We start from the raw sequence: 9857 nt of genomic DNA, 5'->3' as shown, positions 1-9857 counted from the left end.
GGCCCGGAGGATACTGTGCCGAGGTCCAGAGAACATGGTCATCAGTCCCAGGCAGACATGAAATACGGGCCAGGGCGCCGCTCGTGTGGTGGCTGTCTCCTTTTTAAGTTCCAAGGAGAGAATGCCCTCCCTAAGCAGGTCCCCTCTTCCGCCTCTCCTGGGTGCTATGAGGATTCACAAAAGCAGTGAGCAGGGGCCTTGTAGCCCATCACCCAGCACAGTCGCCAATGCTCAACTGGTCCCTTTTCCTCTCTTACAACAAGGGAAAGAGTCACATGTGGTTCCCCAGAGATAGAAGGAGCCTTTAATCTCAACTCCCCTTCCAAAGCCCCTGGTCCTAACGAAGCCCTAGCTTGCTTTTGCATTAACAGTCCCTAGAAGTGGACATCACATTGGACTGCTCTGGACAGCAGCCAGGTCAGCCCTGTCCCACCTACCACGTGCCACCAACACACCCGCTATTTCAGGCACAGCCACTAAGCGCGTCCATCTAAACCTCTTGAGGCCACAAGGTACCAAATGCTTGGAATTAATGGGCTTCTATTTTCCTTCCCTGTGCATGCGCCTCGGTGCCTTCTCAGGGCAAGACCGCCTGGCGGAATCCTGCCTGAACTGGGGCGGCCCTGAGTCGGCTCGGAGCCCGTCACCTCTGAAATGCTGTGCATGTCCCCGGGTGCCTTTCACCACAAGGAGCGGAGGCATAGCTCACCCCGTCTGTCAGCTGAGACTCTTTTTCTTGCAGAAAGAAAATCGTGTGTGAGCCTTCCGAAAATATTTAGTTAGCCTGTTATTGTTTATTCGCGAGATGTTTATCGAGGACACACCCCTGGGCCAAGTGCCTCGCTAGGTTGTTTATAATTCATTACTAGGCTCACTTCTCGCCAGCCTCTCAGGTCAGTGGTCATAGCCCCGTTTCGTAGAGGAAAAAAGCGAGTTCAGAACGAAGAGAAAGGTTCAAGTCTTTCGTCTCCACCCTACCTGCTCGTACGTCATGTGTCCTCCAGGACCACGTCCTCCTGTGACTATAATTCCTGGTAGCCTCCAATAACACGGTTTCTTCCCTCTGTCCCCCTGCCCCGGGGCTGGTCCCGGCCTCCCTCTTGCTTGTCCCTGCATGCCTCCCCATCCCTTGTCGTCTAACCATGTGCAGGAAATGAATGACTTTTTCTCGGTCAACTCATGGTCATGAGAGGCCATCAATCTATGGTGGTTTTAAGGCACTAAGCCAAATCAGGCCTGTCGCACCTACCACGTCCCACCAACACACCTTATGTTTGTTACTTGGCATCAGATGACCAAAACATAAGGCACGTCTTTTGCCATACGGTAGCTTACAAACCCACTTCCAGTGATCTCACCTGCTGCTCTGTCCCCGTATTATACGTTTCTTTTCTGTGTGAATGGTTCAGTTCTGGTTGCAGTAGGAACCGCGATGGACAGAGCCACGGAGGGGCTTTTGCTAAGGAGTGTCAGGATGAGTCTGCATTTAAGAGAGGCCACGTTGGGGGTGACTCAGAGAAGAGCTGGGAGAGGGGGACACTGGTGGCAGGGAGACCAGTTTGGAGGCCACTGGGGACAGTGAGGATATGGATGCCATCCATCTTGGGGATACAGAGGGTAAGAGAGGTAGGAGGCAAGGAGGATGTCCAAGTTTCTGACTTGATCCACTGGATGGATGGAGGTGCCAATTGTAGAGACCGAGACCCTGGAGACAGGGCACATATTAGCTTCTGTCTTCCTTAGTGGGCAGTGGTACTGAGCAGCCGCAGGTGCAAATCCACGCTCCGATCACCTGAGCCTGGGTGATCGTTCCAACAAGCACGTGCGATCATGTCACATCTCCCCATAAGACCCTTCATGGCACCTCCTTTCTTCCAGGATGAATCACAGCCCTCAGGGGTTTGCTCCCTGCCCTTCCAGCCTCTTCCTAACCCTTCCCTGCGAGTCCCAGAAGCACACAGGCCCCACGCATACCGCGGACGCTCTTGCCTATTTGCAGGCCTCTGTGCCCAGGACTCTTTCTCCGGGATCACCTTTCTCCATTCCACTGTCGCGGCCTGTTATGTGTCCGGCTCTCCCGCCGACAGACGGCGGGTCCCCCGAGCATTTCCACCCTCGCAGCTGGCACGAGCTGGGCCGGGGCTTTTCCCGAGCATCACCTCACCCCTCAGCTGGCCCGTGAGCATTAAGATTTGTACTGTGATTGTTGCTCTCTTTGTGTCACGGATCCTCCTGGGGCAACACTGTCCACACGAATTCATCAATGTATTCAAGGAAAATAAAAAAATAGACCCAGAGTTTACCCGAAGCGCGGACATGATTCGCGAAGTCTACCAGAAGGGCCCTGAACAACAAAAATATCAAGCCGTTGTTGAATACCTTCAGCCAGCTGCCTGGCAGTGAACATGGAAAGAAATGTACCCCGACCAAGCTTTCAGAGGTGTTCTAGAAGAAGAAATGATAAATCATTCATCATGTGAAAATGTTTTCGCTAGGATCTCCCTCGCTATCGGGGGGTAGCTAAAGGTATTTGTACCGCACCTACGCCTTTGGTATTGTTGGGAGATGTTTTGGATCGCCTTCCTTTGGATCAGTGGGACACGATATTCGCTTTTGTGGAAAAAAAATGTTGCTACTTGGAAATCAAATACATTCCATTCTGCTGGGAAAGATCATTGACTGCGTACGTGCAACGATCTCTTAAGAAGATTATCAAAATCCCAGAAGACAGTCTTCTGTGGGCGAATTCAACTCTCTTTGGCCAGGCTTTTCCCTTTATCTTAGAAATCAGGTCTTAACCTGCAGAGTCAGTTGAACCTAGAGAAGGTCACTGTTTTCCATACCCAAGAGCAGGAAGGCACCCTGGGTCAGGAGCACACTGAAGATAGAGAGGAAGGAATGGGTGTCGAAGAAGGAGACATGGGAGCTGATGAAGCTCCAACAACCTGTATCGAAAATTTGGGTCACTTCAGGATTATTTCAGGAACCCTGTGCAATGCTATAAGATTTCATGGAAAGGCTTTTCTCAAGTATTCAGAAGAAGTTCTAGCCGTTTTCAAGAGTTATAAATTAGATGATACTCAGGCCTCAAGAAAAAAGATGAAAGAATTAAAAACAGGAGGAGAACATGTATATTTTGCAAAATTTTTAGTAAGTGAAAAGTTGATGGATTTACAGCTGAGCGACAGTAACTTTCGACGACACATCCTACTGCAATATCTCATTTTATTCCAGTATCTCAAGGGACGGGTGAAATGTAAAAGTTCATACTATGTTTTCACTGATGAGCGATCACTCTGGATTGAAGGGACCACAAAATCAGTTTATTGACGACTATCCGAAAACCCGCCCGATGGAGAAAGGTTTTCAGAGATGGCAGAGCATATATGAAATACTGAAGAAAACTGGACTTCCTGGAAAAATGAAGGCTACCCCAGCTTCGTGAAAGAAAGAACCTCAGACGCTGAGCCGCCAAGAGCACCACGGAAGAGAGCAGCACCCGAGGGCTTCGTGGGGGAGAGGGCCCGACGGAGAGTCTGATGGGCCATGAGGAGCTCACGAGGCCTTGGGATCTCTGCCCTGATCATCTGGAAGCCTGTCCATCAGACCCAAGGGAAGCTAGGCCAGCTTTGGGGGGATTCCTTGAAGAAGCCATTGGACAGGCAGCCCCCGAGAGCATGCTTGAAAGGGAATAGGAGGCTGTGAACAACCCCACGGGTGGCGAGAGAGCCCCGAGACTCGCGGCTCGGAGGGGCCCTCACTTCTTCCAGCCAACCAACCAACCGTCCGCTCAAAAGTCTGCCAGAGCATCTTGAAAACACGGTCATAGAGCTAGCCAAGGAACCACCGCCTCCTGAAGAAGTAAAAACAGGCGAGATGAAGGTGAGGAAGGTAACGGTGCTTCACGGAAGGGAAAGGAAAGCCCCGATGCCCCGCGAGACAAGCCTGATCCAGGGGAACAGAGAGATTCGCCAACACGCTGGGCCAGCAACGCAAGGCTCGGCTCCCTGCTTGGGAAGGAAAGAGTCGGGAAGGAGACAGATCAAGTGTGACAGCGAAGACATGGAAATGAGAGCCAGGCGGCTGCTGGTGGCCTGGCAAGATCCAGAGGGAGCACGCGCCACGCCCAAGAACCCGATTCATGCGCCGAATAGGCCGGACGAAGTGACCTTGCAGGAAGTCTAATGAATGACAATGAGACAAATAGCTTATTTTTTTTTAATTAAAAATGTGATAAAATTTTGTTACCAAGCAGCATTTGCTAAGAGGTCCACTGGTTTTGGTAAACAATAAACATTTTTATAACAACAACAACAAAAATAGACCCAGCATTTTACATGACTTCTTTAGGTGGAGGTGGAAGCAAGAGGACAGTGAGTCCCCAGGTCATGTTTGACAAGTAAAACAAGTCCCAGAGGACACACGGAGACTCTGAGGAGGGTGACATTGCACAGGAACGTTGGGGAGCTTCCTGGAACCAGCTTCCTGGGGGCAGAGCAGCCCAGCTTGTCCCGACCTCCTTGGTCCCAGACCCTTTACCCCAACTGCGCACAGGTTCGGCGTCCACACCCAGGCCACACACCCAGGGCTGTGCCACACCTGGCTGGCATTTGTGGCTCACATTACATTTCTACTAGAAAGCACCATCCTAGACCATGTGCCATGCACACATACTGAGGACCATGTTTGCCTTGTCCAAATGGCCACGAGCCCGTTTCTGGAACCTGTACCGACTCCCTCCCCAGGCCAGTTCTCCCAAAGGCTGAGCAAGCTGCCCAGAGCAAACCTAGGGCCCCATGGAGCCCAGAGGGCAGCTGTGGGTGGGGAGAGGGAGCAGACGATGGGGCTTGAACAGGGACCCCCAGGTGTCTGCCACAACGAGGCCCATCTCAGCACAGCAGAGACCGAGGTGGGGACAGCAGCCAGGCTTGGGCCTAGGGGTCAGCTCTCCTCTGTTGTCAGACTCAGGCACAGAATTCAGAGGCATCTGAGATTTCTAAATTTCACCTTGGCCTTCCAGATCATCAGATAGATATATCTGTCAAGGTGTGTGGACAGAACTTGTTTTATTTAACAGTCTGTTGGCCTGTCTTATAGCTTTTAATATTTAGATATAGGATACGTGGTGCTCAGTTATACTCTTGCCCTGGGAAGGGAAGATAATCACTGTCTAGCTTTATAAGGGCTGCGATATGATGTTCACCATGCAGTGGAACCCAGAGGAGGGACACACTCTGCTGGGACACAGGGGCCTTTGAATAATCTTGAAATCAGAGGAAAGGGCCAGAGGAGGGAACACAGTACAGTGGGAACAAGTTGAGCCCATTGAATTTATCATGGCAGAAAAGCAGAGAGAATGTCTGGGCACCTAGCTGCTGGGGTGGGGATCGTGGTGAGCAACTCGCCAACCGGCTCAACTTCCTCCCACCTCCTCCCACTTGCCACCATGGAGCATCTGGTTGCGACACATCCATCTGCTTCCTTAGGGTAAACAGAGATGATTAAACACTGCCAGAGCCGGGGCTGGGCCACAGTGCTTCTAAGCCTCCCAACAGCAGCTGGCCATGCAAGATGCGGGACTGTGGGGAACTGAATTCCAGGTCCCTCCCTCTGGGTCTCAGTTTCCCCATCAGTAAAATGGGCTGGCTAATAAAGAACAGTACCTACCACACGAGGGTTTCTCAGGAAGATGAACCGAGATGCTATCTATAAACAGTGCCTGGGTCCGCACAAGCGCTATACGAGGACCTGTTCTTACTAACTCCAGCTCTCGGCCAGGACACGGAGGGGTGGGGAGGCAGGGTCCCCTTGCTTCGGAACCACACCTAGCTTAGTGACAGAGCTGAGGTTCGAGCTTGGCTTTCCCTTCCTCCAAAGCCCGCGCTATTGCCCGCTGTCACGCAACCTCTCACATGTGCGCACGTCTCAACCACAGAGATAAATCGGTCTCCTCTTTCATGTGGGCACACTCCCCTAGCTGGAGCGAGAGGCTAAAAATACTGTGGGTGTAAATCGGATCCAGTGGGAAGGGGTGAGCCGTGGCTGGGCTGGGCTGGGCGCAGCAAAGGCCCAGCTCCCTGGACCCTCCCTATTTTTTCAATCTAAGGCCTTGGGTTGAAAATGCACCTGACCCTGGGATGAGCTTCCGAGAGCAGTGTGTGGTGAAGAGCAGGAGGCCTCGCAGTGGCCCTGTGGTCTTCTTTCAACATCCTCTCCTGCCACCCCTGCAGGCTCGCCCTCTGTACCCCAGCCCCAGGGAGCGCGTTGCCACCCCAGATGAGCCAAGCCGAGCCAAGCCGGAGCCCTCTTCCAGGCATCATCCGCATGTTCAGACTCAGAGCTTCAGGGCTGGCCGCTGGCTCAAGTGTCCCAATCAAAGTGGCCTTCTCCCCCCAACTACCTGCCTAACTCACTCTCGGCCACCTCCCGCTCACTCTCTGGCACGATGCCCCTTGTAGGCTCTATAGCACTTAGCGCAGTCCTTCTCTGTGTCCGTCAGCCCCTCTAGAATGTGAGTGGTTATCCTGGAGCTTGCAAGAGGTGTGATGCCTATTCATCCTCAAAGATATTTTCTGAATAAGTAAATATACACATGGAGGAATGCATGAACACAGGATCGAAACCTCTGTGTTGGTGCCACTCACTTGCTGTGTGACCTCAGGAAAGTCCCTTTACCTCTCTGGGTCGTATTCTTCTCAATTATTCAATGACAGGGGTTGCACTAGATCAAGAAGTGTCAAGGTTGACTTTGCAGGGAACACCAAAGGGTTTAAGTAGGAGAGTCACATGCTCATATTTGCATTAAAAACAAAGGAAAAGGCACTCTGGGGCCCAGTGGAAAGTGCATGGAAGGTGTGCACTCGGGTCCACAGGGTGGCGGAGGCTGTGACAGATGTACAGGCCAGAGAGAAATGAGTCATCAGTCTTATCAGAGGACAGCAGATAAAGCTGTCAAGCACTTCTCAGGTGACAAACTGTCACCAGGGACCCAAGCTGCCTATAGAAAGATGTATACTGAGGTGGAAGCTTCTTTCTCTCTCTGACACACTCACACATACACACACATTGATCGCCTTACCCCATCACCTGGGTTTCCTAGATTATGTGATTATGGCAGATTAAAAAAATTAACATTTTGATAAGTCATCTTCCCAAAGACTCTTTGTAGATAATTAACCCCTTTCTACGTGAGGCTTATAATAATACATACAATATTATGTATGTGCAACAACAGAATACAATACAATAAACTAGAAAACTCTGAATAAACTAGAGAACAAGATTAGAGAAAGATAGATTTCTTTTAAATCCTCACCGGAGGATACGTTTAGAGAGAGGAAGGGGGGAGGGAGAGAGAGGAAGGGAGGAGAGAGAGATATCCACCTATTGCTTCCCTCCCCTATGTGCCCCAACCGAGGATCAAACCCACAACCTAGGTATGTGCCCCGACCGGGAATCGAACCTGCAACCTTTTGGGGCAGGGGATGATGCTCCAGGCAACTGGGCCACCCAGCCAGGGCAGGGGAGGGTAGATTTAATGATCAGGACCAGGAAGGAAGTTAGAACATAAGAAGCAAACGGAGGATTCTAGGCTTTTACTAAAGTTGAGTGACAAATTTGGCTTTGAGCTTCCTAGTGGCCAGGACAAAAAAGAAAAACATGAGCAGCTACCCAATTTGCATCATAGAAGGAAAAGCTATACTAATGTATTTTAGGGGAAAAGCTTCACATCCTGGGAGGTGGCGCTGCGGGCTGCAGGAGCTGGGCCTTGCAGGCAGGCGAGGCGGCAAGAGTGGGAAGCGGTGATTAGGGGGCCCTGCAAGTATCGAGGCAGGAGATGGCGACGGCTTGAAAGAGGGTGGCGACGGTGGCTCTAGAGTTGAATCCGGAATTGTGCGTCCCGGGGGCTGCAGATAGTGAGTGAGTTGTCCCACCGTATGCGCAGCTCGGCTTCTTACCCACGCGGATAAGGCAGGGGAACAGCAGGTGACCAAAGGCGGAGTAACACATAGCCGGGCTCATGGAGAAGACCAACGACAGGCCGTCTTTCCTCCGCCAGATCAGGCCACCAAACATCACCCTTCCTGGCGCCTGGGGTTGCCAGGTGTCCCATGAAGCCCAAAGCAGGCTCAAGGGCACACTGCCCGTCACGCACCCGCAGGCGTTTGGCACCTTTGCACCGGGGCGCTGGGAACTGTCATCCCCAGCCCTCCACTACAGTGAGCACCTCGACTGCAAGCCAGTCCCTGGGTTTCAAAACAGGAAGCAGCCTAACCCGGTGGCCGTCCTTCCCAGCAACTTCCCTTCCTGGCAGCCCCTCCTCAGGCAGGCGAGGCGGCTGTTCCGCAACGCGACACCCTTTCCGGCTCCGGGGCAGGACACGGTACCTGGGAAGGCACAGCGCGGCCCACCGCCTCTGCCCCGGGCACACTGGGCAGGGGGACGCAAGGACCCCACAGGAGGGAGAGGGACAGGCACTGAAAACTGGCGATGCACCGGGCGTGGATGTTTCATCTGGAGATGACGCTCAGTGACCCTGAGAGGCGGGCCCTGTGTCTCTCGTTGGACGAGCTCAGAGCGAGTTAGTGGCGCCTTCGGGACTCATACCCCGTCGGACCCCAAAGCTCCATCCTTTCTTAGTCTATCAGCCGGTTGTTTTCACCTCCCCAGCGAGCCCGTGACTCCAGCTGATTTTTCCCCTCCCGCTTCGGGTGAGCCGGAAGGACAGCAGTCAGAGACCCCCAGCGTTTATGGCCAGGCGGTCAGAGCGGCCTTGGGGCCATGGTCACACACATGCGTATACGCATGCACTTCGCTTATCGTGGAGGGTCATGAAAACTTAGGGCTTATCACGGCGCACAGCTCCCCCACTTATCTTACCGACGCCCCTCTTAAATTAGCACCGTCTGATTTCCTCCACCAGTTTCATCTTGATCGCCCAAAGGACGGCAGCCTCGGTATCTCGCACCCGCAGGTGCTCCGGGGGTAGCTCACATGGAAATGAGCTGAACCGTATGTTTTATCTGTGCTCACAGTTCTTGGGAGTTTAAAGGGAGCTGGGGCGCCACAGATTTTATTGCCTTGTCAGTGTTAAAGAGCTTTACAGAAGGGAGCATTTTCTTTAAACTCCAAAGGGGGTGGCAAACATTAGTCTGAGGGGTGGAAAGGCACAACCCTCGGGCTCGCTTCTCGGAAGGGGGTTCATGTCTCACACACACACAATTGTGCTGCGTCCAAGACTGATTATGCCTTTCGGTTTGGCTTTGGCGAGAGCCTGACCAAACACCCCACGGCCTCCCCAGCTCACACTAAGGCTTCTCTTGCCAGAAACTAAAGTTCCCAGCCATGAATCAATGTCTAGTCCTGACCACGCTGAGAAAAGAGCACTCGCCTGGAAAGACGTCTGAGGGAATGGCCAGGGCTTCGGGCAACAGCTAGTGTGGGTGGGAAAGACAGGAATCAGCGGAGAGAAAACGAAGGGTCGCTGTCAGTGGCTTCATCCAAAGCAGGGTGTGATTTAAAAACACAATAATAATGATAATAAAATGAAACGAAATGAAATCAAATCAAATCAAATGAGCATAGTAAGGTCAATGTCACTTCTCGGTTCATCCCGAATTGGACTTCAAACAGCAATTCTTTGTTTTCCGTCTTTTCTAGGAGGCAAGATGTGATTGCAACTGAAGCACATCGATTAACCCAAAATAACTTTCCCTCAATGTGCTGGACGCTCAAGAACAGTCTGGAGGCCCTGCTTTTGTTCTGAGTTGGCCATTTGGGAGCTTGGTGCCAATCCCTGTACAACCATTCAAACTGAGTGAACCAGAAAAATGTCAGGAACTGCGCAAGGACGTATA

General features: G+C 52.1%; 1 pseudogene across 1 annotated transcript; it reads left to right on the top strand.

The window, feature by feature from the left end:
• The first annotated feature begins 805 nt into the window (after positions 1 to 805).
• Positions 806 to 4226, top strand: LOC308556353 (THO complex subunit 1 pseudogene; annotated as a pseudogene). The gene is made up of 2 exons: positions 806 to 835; positions 2291 to 4226. The product of its transcript is annotated as a THO complex subunit 1 pseudogene (transcript).
• The last annotated feature ends 5631 nt before the right edge of the window (positions 4227 to 9857 follow it).

The sequence above is a fragment of the Miniopterus schreibersii genome (assembly GCF_964146895.1).
Source record: "Miniopterus schreibersii genome assembly, chromosome: 4".
Lineage (NCBI taxonomy): Eukaryota > Metazoa > Chordata > Mammalia > Chiroptera > Miniopteridae > Miniopterus > Miniopterus schreibersii.
This window is presented reverse-complemented; position numbering and strand designations above follow the sequence as displayed.